Here is a 15,962-nt window from a genome sequence, read left to right as displayed (position 1 = left end):
TAAGTATACTGAATTTAAAAAAAAAAAATAAGATCGCTAGTGTAAAAACGCACACGCACGAAACATGCTGAACACGGACATACTCCGTGTGCGGTACGTGCAGGCACAGACCCATAGACTAAAGCGGATCCGTGCCTGCGTGCTGCCGGCCAAAAACGGACATGTTGTCCGTGTAGAAAAGCGCACACACGTACTTACCTCACGGACACACGTTCCGTGCGATTTTACGTGTGTGTGCCATCTACCATTGATTAACATGGGTCTCCGTGTCTACGTGTCTCTGGTACGTGCAAATATGTACCGCACACGTACAAATTACACGGATGTGTGTTGCGGGTCTAACTGAATATTTTGCCAGCTACTCTTCCCCTGTGTATCGGGATTCCTCGAGGTTCAGTTCTAGGCCCCCTCCTTTTCTCTCTATACACTGCCCCTATTGGACAAACAATCAGAAGATTCGTATTTCACTACCATATGTATGCTGATGACACCCATTTGTACACATCATTTCCTGACATCACTCCTGCCTTAAAACAAAATACCAGCTTTTATTTGTCTTCTGTCTCCAACATCATGTTTTCCCCCTATCTAAAATTCACTCTGTCAAAAGCTGAACTTCTCATGTTTTCTCCTTCTATTAACTTTCATAAACCCAATATTGTCATTTCAGTGTGTGGTTCAACTATTACTCCTGAGCAGCACACCCGCTGTCTTGGGGTTATAATTGACTCAGATCTCTCCTTCACTCCCTACATCTGATCACCTGCTTGCTCATGTCATCTCCACCTCAATAACACCTCAAGAATTTGATCTTTTCTTACTGTTGACTCTGCAAAAACTCTTAGGCCTAAGACACACGGCGAGAACAATGGTGCGAGTGGAGTGCGATAAAAAAATCGCATTCCACTTGGACCAATATTAGCTTGTGTGTCAGCACACATGAGCGATTATTTTCTCAGCCCTAATCGGACCGAGAAAACAATCGCAGCATGCTGCGATTGTAATGCGATCATTGTTTCTCTCACACCCATTCATGTCAATGGGGCGAGAGAAAAATCGCACTGCACTTGCGGTACACCGGTGTACTGCGAGTGCGATGTGAGAATGGCAATACCCGGCTACGTAGGAAAGAGGGAGATAAATCCCTCCTTCCTCTCCTCCGTGCCAGCCCACCCCTCCTCAGTGCTGGCCCACCCCCCGCAGCTGAGGTCCGCTCGCACGATCGGCCCTCAGTCGCAGACACACTCATATGACACTCAACTTCGCTGTGCTGCCAGCGTGAGCCAAGTGTCATGCGAGGGGATCGCAGTAAACCCCGTGTGGCCCCAGCCTTACTGTCACTGTTATTCATTCTTATCTAGGCTAAATCGGTTTCCTTCTTACTAAACTCTCCCCTCTCCAATCCATCCTGAATGCAGTAGCCAGGATCATTGCCCTCTCCATTGCTACACCGATGCCTCCACCTTGTGCCAAGAAATAATAGTTAGCGTCCACTCAGTCACTGTGATAGTGTGCTGCTTAATGGGATACACAATCCCATAGACAAGTGACTTCTGACATCTGACAAGTGATAAGTGACTTCTGACAAGTGACAAGTGACTTTTGACTACTGACAAGTGACACCTGACATTGTTTTCTTAAAATATATTACTAACTAAATATCAAATCCAATAAATAATGAACCTATAGCTTAATGGTGAGGCATCTGTGTCACATATTGTATTATCCTTTCAAATCAAAACAAATAAAAAAAGAAAAGACTTCTGTCCACTATGGAGACTAGAAACCAGAGGTCTGTATCTGTAAGACAGAACATTCACCAGTGAGCTACTAAGTACAGCTGTGTTAGCCTTTAATTTGGTTATGTGATTTTCAGTGCAATGGAGTCTGAAATACATTGGGCCTTTTACTCTGACTTCTTCCAAGCCAAATTCAAATGATGTTTGACTCTGATCGGTGACTTAGATAAGTGAAGAAAGTCACATCTCACATATCACATCTCACACATCAGGATGAGAATTAGAAGGACTATATTTAAATTGTTGCATGGTTAATCTCATAAGGCAAGAAAGACAGTTAGTCACTATCTCTTTAGTTTATCGCTTTATCGTGATAAAGTTTTTGTCTCTGGAGTTTGGTCCAAGGAGTAGGAAAATAAACCTTAAAGGCCGCTTTACACACTGCGATATCGGTACCGATATCGCTAGTGTGGGTACCCGGCCCCATCTGTTGTGCGACACGGGCAAATTGCTGCCCGTGGCGCACAACATCGCCCAGAGCCATCACACATACTTACCTGCCTAGCGACGTCGCTGTGACCGGCGAACCGCCTCCTTTCTAAGGGGGCGGTCCGCGCGGCGTCACAGCGACGTCACTGAGCGGCCGCCCAATAGCAGCGGAGGGGCAGGTAAGGTGAGCTTCCTTGTTCCTGCGGCATCACACGGAGCGATGTGTGCTGCCGCAGGAACGAGGAACAACTTCGTTACTGCTGCAGTAACGATATTTGAGAATGGACCCCCATGTCACCGATGAGCGATTTTGCACGTTTTTGCGATGATGCAAAATCGCTCATAGGTGTCACACGCAACGGCATCGCTAATGCGGCCGGATGTGCATCACAAATTCCGTGACCCCAACGACAACGCATTAGCGATGTCGTAGTGTGTAAAGCCCCCTTTAGGCCCTGTCACACACAGAGATAAATCTGCGGCAGATCTGTGGTTGCAGTGACATTGTGGACAATCAGTGCCAGGTTTGTGGCTGTGTACAAATATGTCCATGATTTCACTGCAACCACATATCTGCCAAAGATTTATCTCTGTATGTGACGGTGCCTTTATTGTCCTAGTAGTGGGTTATGGGGCTGCAAAATGAAGCAAATAAGGGTAAGAGCAGGACAGTTATACATATGTGCCCCATGCCAGCAGGCGCCACCGCGTGGCTCGAGGGATCATCCGGACCCGGGGGTCACGCGGACACGCCGAATAAAAAGGGGGACATAGTTGTTCGGCCTTGACTGTATTTGGTTCGTGACGCCACCCACGGTGTGTGGTGAAGTGGGACACCACCGCTGCTGTTGTGGGATACCCAGGGGAGATGTAAAGGCAGCTGGATGTTAACCCTTCTGTGGGTAGGGATGGTTGCCTCGGGGCCCAGTGTCTCTGTGCAAGGTATGGCGATGGCAGGGGGCCTGCACACCCGGACGTAGCAGGGGATGTTTGGTTACTCACAAGCAAATGAATCACACGAGTCTTTTGGTAAACCAAGGTGCTGGTGGCCAGCCGCCGAGGCCGGTTGTACTCTGGTCCCCCTCCTGGGCTGGTGGTCGCTGTCTCTTCCTCTGCACTGGCTGTGGTTGTGTGTTTGGACTTCCCGGTATGGAACATGGGAGTCCGCTCCCAGCTTTCTGTGTTCCTGAGGAGCCGTGCCCGCTGACGCTGACCCGTGGGATCTATGGGCCCTGGCTGTTGCCCTATCCCTATCTGTGGGTGGTTGTCTGCTTTTGGGACTTTGGTTGGGACAGGACCTGTAATCCTGCCCTCAATTGGTTGATTAGCTAGGCCGTTGGTTCCGGTCCTGGCTTCACGGTCCGAGTACCCCCTCTGTGCACAGTTTCCGGTCGGGTCTCCGGTGTCAGTACTGGCGGGCTCCAACCCTGCTTCAGGCCTCCTCGGATCTGCTGAGCCATCTTCCCGTCTCCTACTGACGGAGACCACCGTCTGCCACCTAGCCAAGGCACCAGGGTTCCAACCCTGGCACCGTTCAACTTGAACTTCTCCTCTGCTGGAGCTACACATAGCTCCAGCCCATACTCCTCTCAACTTGAACTACAGACTAGACTAGAACTGTTTGTTTTCCTGCCCCGGGCTGTCTAGACCCCTACGTGGGCGTTCCCTAACCACCTGGTCCCACCCACTGGAGTGCCTGTCTTGCCCTGAGGGGGGTGACTAGGGTGTCAGGTCAGCTGTATGTAACCTAGCTGAGGGAAGGTGTTATGCGGGGGCCTATTGTGTGACTACCTGGTTTTGCCAGGGCGTCACACATACTCAAAGATAAGATGGCTGTGAGACTGCAGCACTTGCTCTATTTTTAACAAAATGAATATTCACTGTGCCAGCCTTTGTGCGACTTCTGTGATTGGTTGCAGTAAGTCTTCTGTATTCCTGCAATCCTCACACTTGGCTGTCTGCTCCTATCCTGAGTGGGACAGCTGCAAGTGTAGTGTAAAAATAAATAGTTTTAAAAAATTACATGGGATCCCTCTTGTTTTGTTAACCAGCCAAAGCTAATGCAGCAGCTGCGGGTTATTATTAGGCTGGGAAGGGGCCAATATTCATGGCATTTTGTTGCCTGATAATATCAGCCCACAGGTGTTTTACCATGGCTGGTTAGCTAAAATAACTTAAAGAAGTTGTCCAGTTACCAAAATTGATTTTTTTTTTCTCCTAAATCTTGCCATTATCTGACTCTCCACTAGAGTTGAGCGCGGTTCGTGGTTCGTGGTTCTCCAGTTCGCGGCTCGAGTGATTTTGGGGCATGTTCTAGATCGAACTAGAACTCGAGCTTTTTGCAAAAGCTCGATAGTTCTAGAAACGTTCGAGAACGGTTCTAGCAGCCAAAAAACAGCTAAATCCTAGCTTGGTTTCTGCTGTAATAGTGTAAGTCACTCTGTGAATCAAACTATTATCACATTTCAGTGTATAGTGTGCGTGAACAGCGCCTTCAGATCACTGCTGTTTCTATAATGGCGATCGCCATTTTTTTTTTTTTTTTCTTGTCTTCCTTCCCTAAGCGCGCGCGTCTTGTGGGGCGGGCCAGCATGTCAGCCAATCACAGACACACACACACCTAAGTGGACTTTGAGCCAGAGAAGCAACGGCATGTGTGATAGGATCTGCATGTCACATGTCCCTGCATTATAAAACCGGACATTTTCTTCACGAACGCCATTATCTGCCTTCTGCGTCTTTGGTGTCAGACATCAGTGTCGCAGCTCCGACCTCCTGAGTCCTATAGCCGATACAGCTGTATGCGCTGCATACACAGCGTTAGACAGCTTAGGGAGAGCACATTCTAGCAGTCCTTTTAAGGGCTCAAAGCGGCAGGGTCAGAGAGCCATAAGTGACAGGTCCTGCAAACAGCAACAGCGTCTGTGTAGCCCAGGTCAGGGATTTCCTCCCTGCATTTCACCATTAGGAGGGAATAGAAAGGCAGGCTTCCATTCCTCTACCCAGAGCACCACAATCCTGCCACTGTACCCTCTTGTCCTCTGCACACTCCAACTCATTCTAAGTAAGCCATTATACTAGCAAACATTCAGTGTACCTAGTGGCATCCTATACGTGGCTATTGGACTTTGCTATAGTCCCACTAGTGCAAAGACATTTGCAGAGCACGTCTGCCTGCATTGCACACTACAACTTTTTTAAACTAAGCAATTTTACTAGCAAACACTCAGTGTACCTAGTGGCATCCTATACGTGGCTATTGGACTTTGCTATAGTCCCACTAGTGCAAAGACATTTGCAGAGCACGTCTGCCTGCGTTGCACACTCCAACTAATTATAACTAAGCCATTATACTAGCACACACTCAGTGTACCTAGTGGCATCCTATACGTGGCTATTGGACTTTGCTATAGTCCCACTAGTGCCAAGACATTTGCAGCACGTCTGCCTGCGTTGCACACTCCAACTAATTATAACTAAGCCATTATACTAGCACACACTCAGTGTACCTAGTGGCATCCTATACGTGGCTATTGGACTTTGCTATAGTCCCACTAGTGCCAAGACATTTGCAGCACGTCTGCCTGCGTTGCACACTCCAACTAATTATAACTAAGCCATTATACTAGCACACACTCAGTGTACCTAGTGGCATCCTATACGTGGCTATTGGACTTTGCTATAGTCCCACTAGTGCCAAGACATTTGCAGCACGTCTGCCTGCGTTGCACACTCCAACTAATTATAACTAAGCCATTATACTAGCACACACTCAGTGTACCTAGTGGCATCCTATACGTGGCTATTGGACTTTGCTATAGTCCCACTAGTGCCAAGACATTTGCAGCACGTCTGCCTGCGTTGCACACTCCAACTAATTATAACTAAGCCATTATACTAGCAAACACTCAGTGTACCTAGTGGCATCCTATACGTGGCTATTGGACTTTGCTATAGTCCCACTAGTGCCAAGACATTTGCAGCACGTCTGCCTGCGTTGCACACTCCAACTAATTATAACTAAGCCATTATACTAGCACACACTCAGTGTACCTAGTGGCATCCTATACGTGGCTATTGGACTTTGCTATAGTCCCACTAGTGCCAAGACATTTGCAGAGCGCATCTGCCTGCGTTGCACACTCCAACTAATTATAACTAAGCCATTATACTAGCACACACTCAGTGTACCTAGTGGCATCCTATACGTGGCTATTGGACTTTGCTATAGTCCCACTAGTGCAAAGACATTTGCAGCACGTCTGCCTGCGTTGCACACTCCAACTAATTATAACTAAGCCATTATACTAGCACACACTCAGTGTACCTAGTGGCATCCTATACGTGGCTATTGGACTTTGCTTTAGTCCCACTAGTGCCAAGACATTTGCAGAACGCATCTGCCTGCGTTGCACACTCCAACTAATTATAACTAAGCCATTATACTAGCACACACTCAGTGTACCTAGTGGCATCCTATACGTGGCTATTGGACTTTGCTATAGTCCCACTAGTGCCAAGACATTTGCAGAGCGCATCTGCCTGCGTTGCACACTCCAACTAATTATAACTAAGCCATTATACTAGCACACACTCAGTGTACCTAGTGGCATCCTATACGTGGCTATTGGACTTTGCTATAGTCCCACTAGTGCCAAGACATTTGCAGCACGTCTGCCTGCGTTGCACACTCCAACTAATTATAACTAAGCCATTATACTAGCAAACACTCAGTGTACCTAGTGGCATCCTATACGTGGCTATTGGACTTTGCTATAGTCCCACTAGTGCCAAGACATTTGCAGCACGTCTGCCTGCGTTGCACACTCCAACTAATTATAACTAAGCCATTATACTAGCACACACTCAGTGTACCTAGTGGCATCCTATACGTGGCTATTGGACTTTGCTATAGTCCCACTAGTGCCAAGACATTTGCAGAGCGCATCTGCCTGCGTTGCACACTCCAACTAATTATAACTAAGCCATTATACTAGCACACACTCAGTGTACCTAGTGGCATCCTATACGTGGCTATTGGACTTTGCTATAGTCCCACTAGTGCAAAGACATTTGCAGCACGTCTGCCTGCGTTGCACACTCCAAATAATTATAACTAAGCCATTATACTAGCACACACTCAGTGTACCTAGTGGCATGCTATACGTGGCTATTGGACTTTGCTTTAGTCCCACTAGTGCCAAGACATTTGCAGAACGCATCTGCCTGCGTTGCACACTCCAACTAATTATAACTAAGCCATTATACTAGCACACACTCAGTGTACCTAGTGGCATCCTATACGTGGCTATTGGACTTTGCTATAGTCCCACTAGTGCCAAGACATTTGCAGAGCGCATCTGCCTGCGTTGCACACTCCAACTAATTATAACTAAGCCATTATACTAGCACACACTCAGTGTACCTAGTGGCATCCTATACGTGGCTATTGGACTTTGCTATAGTTCCACTAGTGCCAAGACATTTGCAGCACGTCTGCCTGCGTTGCACACTCCAACTAATTATAACTAAGCCATTATACTAGCACACACTCAGTGTACCTAGTGGCATCCTATACGTGGCTATTGGACTTTGCTATAGTCCCACTAGTGCCAAGACATTTGCAGCACGTCTGCCTGCGTTGCACACTCCAACTAATTATAACTAAGCCATTATACTAGCACACACTCAGTGTACCTAGTGGCATCCTATACGTGGCTATTGGACTTTGCTATAGTCCCACTAGTGCCAAGACATTTGCAGCACGTCTGCCTGCGTTGCACACTCCAACTAATTATAACTAAGCCATTATACTAGCAAACACTCAGTGTACCTAGTGGCATCCTATACGTGGCTATTGGACTTTGCTATAGTCCCACTAGTGCCAAGACATTTGCAGCACGTCTGCCTGCGTTGCACACTCCAACTAATTATAACTAAGCCATTATACTAGCACACACTCAGTGTACCTAGTGGCATCCTATACGTGGCTATTGGACTTTGCTTTAGTCCCACTAGTGCCAAGACATTTGCAGAACGCATCTGCCTGCGTTGCACACTCCAACTAATTATAACTAAGCCATTATACTAGCACACACTCAGTGTACCTAGTGGCATCCTATACGTGGCTATTGGACTTTGCTATAGTCCCACTAGTGCCAAGACATTTGCAGAGCGCATCTGCCTGCGTTGCACACTCCAACTAATTATAACTAAGCCATTATACTAGCACACACTCAGTGTACCTAGTGGCATCCTATACGTGGCTATTGGACTTTGCTATAGTCCCACTAGTGCAAAGACATTTGCAGCACGTCTGCCTGCGTTGCACACTCCAACTAATTATAACTAAGCCATTATACTAGCACACACTCAGTGTACCTAGTGGCATCCTATACGTGGCTATTGGACTTTGCTATAGTCCCACTAGTGCAAAGACATTTGCAGCACGTCTGCCTGCGTTGCACACTCCAACTAATTATAACTAAGCCATTATACTAGCACACACTCAGTGTACCTAGTGGCATCCTATACGTGGCTATTGGACTTTGCTTTAGTCCCACTAGTGCCAAGACATTTGCAGAACGCATCTGCCTGCGTTGCACACTCCAACTAATTATAGCTAAGCCATTATACTAGCACACACTCAGTGTACCTAGTGGCATTCTATACGTGGCTATTGGACTTTGCTATAGTCCCACTAGTGCCAAGACATTTGCAGAGCGCATCTGCCTGCGTTGCACACTCCAACTAATTATAACTAAGCCATTATACTAGCACACACTCAGTGTACCTAGTGGCATCCTATACGTGGCTATTGGACTTTGCTATAGTCCCACTAGTGCAAAGACATTTGCAGCACGTCTGCCTGCGTTGCACACTCCAACTAATTATAACTAAGCCATTATACTAGCACACACTCAGTGTACCTAGTGGCATCCTATACGTGGCTATTGGACTTTGCTATAGTCCCACTAGTGCCAAGACATTTGCAGAGCGCATCTGCCTGCGTTGCACACTCCAACTAATTATAACTAAGCCATTATACTAGCACACACTCAGTGTACCTAGTGGCATCCTATACGTGGCTATTGGACTTTGCTATAGTCCCACTAGTGCCAAGACATTTGCAGAGCGCATCTGCCTGCGTTGCACACTCCAACTAATTATAACTAAGCCATTATACTAGCACACACTCAGTGTACCTAGTGGCATCCTATACGTGGCTATTGGACTTTGCTATAGTCCCACTAGTGCAAAGACATTTGCAGCACGTCTGCCTGCGTTGCACACTCCAACTCATTATAACTAAGTTACATTGTCAGGGATATTTATTCTTTATTATTCTGCTGTTAATAAAGCTAGACCACCACTGCAATCTTCACCACCTCTCAATTTTTACTACCACATTTTCAGTCCACAATCTTGTCGCAATCAACATGAGTGGCAAAATGACAGATGCTGGTGGAAAGGGGAAGAGGCGTGGTGGAAAAGGCAAAAAAGGTTTTGTCAGTGGGGAAGGTGGCAAAGCTCCATTATCATCTGCTGAAGATAGACCATCTACTAGCAAAAGTAAGATGTCTACTACTTATTGTGGACAATCCGATGTGCTCCCTTTATTACGGACACGAACAAGAGGAACAAAGGTAGATGATGGGCAAAAAAGGAAAATGTTTGAATGGATCTCAAGTGGTCCAACAAGTGCCCTCTCAGCCACTTCAAGTACCGCATCCAAAAAACACCATTCCTCTGAGTTGTCATCCCAATCACACTTGATTTCTCCCAGCTCTGAAGTCTCCATCAGCCCTGCACAGTATGGTGGAACTGAGATGGCTGAGTCTGCAGAGCTGTTCAGTCACACTATAGCCTGGGAATCAGAGGTCTGCTCCCAAGCTACAGTGAGTACAGAACAGGAAATGGTCTGCAGTGATGCCCAGAACCTTTGTGACTCAGATTCAGGCCGTGAGGACCAAGTTTCTGAGCATAATGTTGACCCTTTGTCACAAACTGTAACACCTGTGGTTATAGACAATGAGGAACATACTGATGAAGATGAGACTCAGATACCCGATTGGGATGACAACTTAAATATTCGGTCAGGGCAAGAAGAGGCTCGGTCTGAGGGGGAGGGGAGTGCAAACACAACAATTGATGATGACGTTCTAGATCCCACCTACTGTCAACCCCCAGTCAGGCACTCGAGGAGGTCAACAGAGGCGGTGGAGGAGGATGCAACCGACGACGAAGTTACCTTGCGCCTTCCTGGACAGAGTCGGAGCACTGGTAGCACGTCTACAACTGCATCCTCAGCCACCACTCTGCCTATGAGCATTATTCGGGGTGGATCAACAGGTCGCATGGCCTCTAAGCCTTGCCTAGCCTGGGCCTTTTTTCACATCGAAAAAGATCGCCCAACTCATGTGATATGTAACATTTGTCATGATTCTGTTAGTAGAGGTCAAAACCTCAGCAGTTTGACAACTTCTTCCATGAATCGTCACATGAATAAATATCATAAGTCCCGGTGGGAAGCTCACCGTGCTGCAATGCCGGCTAGCGGAGCGAACCATCCACCGCCCGCCCCTTCCAGTGCATCCGCGCGCTCTTCATCTTCTAGGACTGTGGGGACAGCTGTCACACCTGTTTTTCCACGCAAAACTTCCACCACTGTAACCGCAACAGGCAGTTTGCTTGTAAGGTCGTCAGTTGGTTTGGAAGGGGAAACAAGTGAGTGTGTACAGCTCTCTCAGACATCGATAGCACCAACATTGGATGAAGGCAACATCATGTCTCCGCCTGAACTTTCCTCACAAACCTGCATTTTTCCAGGGACACCCTACTCAACACCGTCTACACACAGCAGCCAGATCTCTGTCCCTCAGATGTGGTCAAATAAAAGGCCACTTCCTCCGACCCATGACAAAGCTAAGAGGTTGACTCTATCCCTCTGTAAGCTGTTGGCTACCGAAATGCTGCCTTTCCGCCTAGTGGACACACATGATTTTAGAGAGCTTATGTCTGTCGCTGTGCCCCAGTACCAGATGCCTAGTCGCCACTACTTCTCTAAGAAAGGTGTGCCCGCGCTACACCAGCATGTCGCACACAACATCACCGCTTCCTTGAGAAACTCTGTGTGTCAACGGGTGCATTTCACCACCGATACTTGGACCAGTAAGCATGGACAGGGACGTTACATGTCGCTGACTGGGCACTGGGTAACTATGGTGATAGATGGTGAAGGGTCTGCTGCACAAGTCTTGCCGTCCCCACGACTTGTGTGTCAATCCTCTGTCTGTCCAAGTTCCGCCACAGCTTCTGCATCCTCCACCTCATCTGGGTCCTCCACCTCCGCCCCAAGCCTGCCTGGTCAGGCCACCAGCGTTCTCACTGCGCAGAAGGAATCACGCACGCCTCATTACTATGCTGGCAGCCGAGCGCAACGGCATCAGGCGGTCTTTAGCTTGACATGTCTTGGTAATAAGAGTCACACAGCTGAGGAGTTGTGGTCAGCTCTGCGGTCCGAGTTTAATAAATGGTTGTCTCCACTCAACCTGCAGCCTGGTAAGGCCGTGTGCGACAATGCTGCAAACCTGGGTGCGGCCCTTCGCCTGGGCAAGGTGACACACGTACCTTGTATGGCTCACGTGTTGAACCTTGTCGTGCAGCAATTTTTAACACACTATCCCGGCCTAGATGGCCTTCTGAACAGGGCACGAAAACTGTCTGCTCACTTCCGGCGTTCAAGCGCCGCAGCTGAGCGACTTGCATCGCTCCAGAAGTCTTTCGGCCTGCCGGTTCATCGCCTGAAATGCGATGTGGCGACACGCTGGAATTCAACTCTCCACATGTTACAGCGACTGTGGCAGCACCGCAGAGCCCTGGTGCAATACGTCATGACGTATAGCCTGGGCCAACGAGATGCAGAGGTGGGGCAGATCACCCTGATGGAGTGGTCTCAGATCAAGGACCTATGCACCCTTCTGCACAGTTTCGACATGGCGACGAATATGTTTAGCTCTGACAATGCCATTATCAGCATGACGATTCCAGTCATTTACATGCTGGAGCACACACTAAACACTATTCGGAGTCAGGGGGTGGGACAACATGAAGGGGAGGAACTACAGGAGGATTCATATGCGCAAGGGACAACAACATCACCAAGGTCCAGACGTTCATCATCACCAACGCAGCAGGCATGGGACCATGGGGAACAGGGATCGACAAGGGCGCATAGTAGCAGGCGAAATGTTGAGCAAGGTGCAGGAGAACATGAAGAAATGGAGGACGAACTGTCCATGGACATGGAAGACTCAGCGGATGAGGGAGACCTTGGTCAAATTTCAGTTGAAAGAGGTTGGGGGGAGATGTCAGAGGAAGAAAGAACGGGTAGCACCTCTATGCCACAAACACAGCGTGGACTTGGTCCGCATGGCTGCGCAAGACACATGAGTGCCTTCTTGTTGCACTACCTCCAACATGACAGTCGTATTGTCAAAATTAGAAGTGATGATGACTACTGGATTGCCACACTATTAGATCCCCGGTACAAGTCCAAATTTTGTGACATAATTCCAGCCATAGAAAGGGACGCACGTATGCAGGAGTATCAGCAGAAGCTGTTACTCGATCTTAGCTCGGCTTTTCCACCAAACAACCGTGCAGGTGCAGGGAGGGAATCTCCCAGTTGTAACTTGACAAACATGGGACGGTCTCGTCATCTTCACCAGTCTACCCGTACCAGTAGGACCGTATCTGGTGCCGGTAACAGCAATTTTATGGAATCTTTTCATAATTTTTTTAGACCCTCTTTTGCAAGGCCACCAGAGACAACAAGTCTGACACATACTCAACGGCTGGAGAGGATGATACAGGAGTATCTCCAAATGAACATCGATGCCATGACTGTGCAACTGGAGCCTTGCTCCTTTTGGGCTTCAAACATAGAAAAATGGCCAGAGCTCTCCAGTTACGCCTTGGAGATTTTGTCGTGTCCAGCTGCCAGCGTTGTCTCTGAACGTGTATTCAGTGCTGCTGGGTGTGTGCTGACAGATAAGCGCACGCGTCTGTCCAGTGACAATGTGGACAGACTGACGTTCATCAAAATGAACAAGTCATGGATCCAGAAGGAATTTACTACCCCTGTGTCATCCTGGGGAGAGTAAATGCTTGTGGATTTGGAATGTGCTTGATGCAAATCAAAACATCCTGTTTGCAACTAGGGCCCAAGTGCTGCCACTGATGGGGTGGGTGTCTGTGTGGCCCAATTTTTGGAAAAAAGGGAGACTCCGCTTGGAGTAACCCTTGCTTACATTGTTTTTAAAAGAAGACAAGATGAACAGAGCTGGGATCAGGAAATACTTTGCTACCTACCCCGGTGTCATCCTGGGGACGGATAAGAATGGCGTATTTTTGAATGTGCTTGATGCAAATCAAAACATCCTGTTTTCAACTAGGGCCCAAGTGCTGCCACTGATGGGGTGGGTGTCTGTGTGGCCCAATTTTTGGAAAAAAGGGAGACTCCGCTTGGAGTAACCCTTGCTTACATTGTTTTTAAAAGAAGCCAAGATGAACAGAGCTGGTATCAGGAAAGACTTTGCTACCTACCCCGGTGTCATTTTGGGAACGGATAAGAATGGCGTATTTTTGAATGTGCTTGATGCAAATGTAGCTGTGAAGTGTACAACTGGGGCACAACTGCTGCCACTGAATGGGTGGGTGTGTGGGGCCCAATTTTTGGAAAAAAAGGGAGACTCCGCTTGGAGTAACCCTTGCTTGATGTGTTTTTAAAAGAAGCCAAGATGAACATAGCTGGGATCAGGAAAGACTTTATCTACCTACCCCGGTGTCATCCTGGGGACGGATAAGAATGGCGTATTTTGGAATGTGCTTGATGCAAATCTAGCTGTGAAGTGTACAACTGGGGCACAACTGCTGCCACTGAATGGGTGGGTGTGTGGGGCCCAATTTTTGGAAAAAAAGGGAGACTCCGCTTGGAGTAACCCTTGCTTGATGTGTTTTTAAAAGAAGCCAAGATGAACATAGCTGGGATCAGGAAAGACTTTATCTACCTACCCCGGTGTCATCCTGGGGACGGATAAGAATGGCGTATTTTGGAATGTGCTTGATGCAAATCTAGCTGTGAAGTGTACAACTGGGGCACAACTGCTGCCACTGAATGGGTGGGTGTGTGGGGCCCAATTTTGGGAAAAAAAGGGAGACTCCGCTTGGAGTAACCCTTGCTTGATGTGTTTTTAAAAGAAGCCAAGATGAACAGAGCTGGGATCAGGAAATACTTTGCTACCTACCCCGGTGTCATCCTGGGGACGGATAAGAATGGCGTATTTTTGAATGTGCTTGATGCAAATCAAAACATCCTGTTTTCAACTAGGGCCCAAGTGCTGCCACTGATGGGGTGGGTGTCTGTGTGGCCCAATTTTTGGAAAAAAAGGGAGACTCCGCTTGGAGTAACCCTTGCTTGATGTGTTTTTAAAAGAAGCCAAGATGAACAGAGCTGGGATCAGGAAAGACTTTGCTACCTACCCCGGTGTCATCCTGGGGACGGATAAGAATGGCGTATTTTTGAATGTGCTTGATGCAAATCAAAACATCCTGTTTTCAACTAGGGCCCAAGTGCTGCCACTGATGGGGTGGGTGTCTGTGTGGCCCAATTTTTGGAAAAAAGGGAGACTCCGCTTGGAGTAACCCTTGCTTACATTGTTTTTAAAAGAAGACAAGATGAACAGAGCTGGGATCAGGAAATACTTTGCTACCTACCCCGGTGTCATCCTGGGGACGGATAAGAATGGCGTATTTTGGAATGTGCTTGATGCAAATCAAAACATCCTGTTTTCAACTAGGGCCCAAGTGCTGCCACTGATGGGGTGGGTGTTAGTGTGGCCCAATTTTTGGAAAAAAGGGAGACTCCGCTTGGAGTAACCCTTGCTTGATGTGTTTTTAAAAGAAGCCAAGATGAACAGAGCTGGGATCAGGAAAGACTTTATCTACCTACCCCGGTGTCATCCTGGGGACGGATAAGAATGGCGTATTTTGGAATGTGCTTGATGCAAATCTAGCTGTGAAGTGTACAACTGGGGCACAACTGCTGCCACTGAATGGGTGGGTGTGTGGGGCCCAATTTTTGGAAAAAAAGGGAGACTCCGCTTGGAGTAACCCTTGCTTGATGTGTTTTTAAAAGAAGCCAAGATGAACAGAGCTGGGATCAGGAAATACTTTGCTACCTACCCCGGTGTCATCCTGGGGACGGATAAGAATGGCGTATTTTTGAATGTGCTTGATGCAAATCAAAACATCCTGTTTTCAACTAGGGCCCAAGTGCTGCCACTGATGGGGTGGGTGTCTGTGTGGCCCAATTTTTGGAAAAAAAGGGAGACTCCGCTTGGAGTAACCCTTGCTTGCTGTGTTTTTAAAAGAAGCCAAGATGAACAGAGCTGGGATCAGGAAAGACTTTGCTACCTACCCCGGTGTCATCCTGGGGACGGATAAGAATGGCGTATTTTTGAATGTGCTTGATGCAAATCAAAACATCCTGTTTGGAACTAGGGCCCAAGTGCTGCCACTGATGGGGTGGGTGTCTGTGTGGCCCAATTTTTGGAAAAAAGGGAGACTCCGCTTGGAGTAACCCTTGCTTGCTGTGTTTTTAAAAGAAGCCAAGATGAACAGAGCTGGGATCAGGAAATACTTTGCTACCTACCCCGGTGTCATCCTGGGGAC

The sequence above is a fragment of the Anomaloglossus baeobatrachus genome, chromosome 1, assembly GCF_048569485.1.
Source record: "Anomaloglossus baeobatrachus isolate aAnoBae1 chromosome 1, aAnoBae1.hap1, whole genome shotgun sequence".
Taxonomy (NCBI): domain Eukaryota; kingdom Metazoa; phylum Chordata; class Amphibia; order Anura; family Aromobatidae; genus Anomaloglossus; species Anomaloglossus baeobatrachus.
This window is presented reverse-complemented; position numbering follows the sequence as displayed.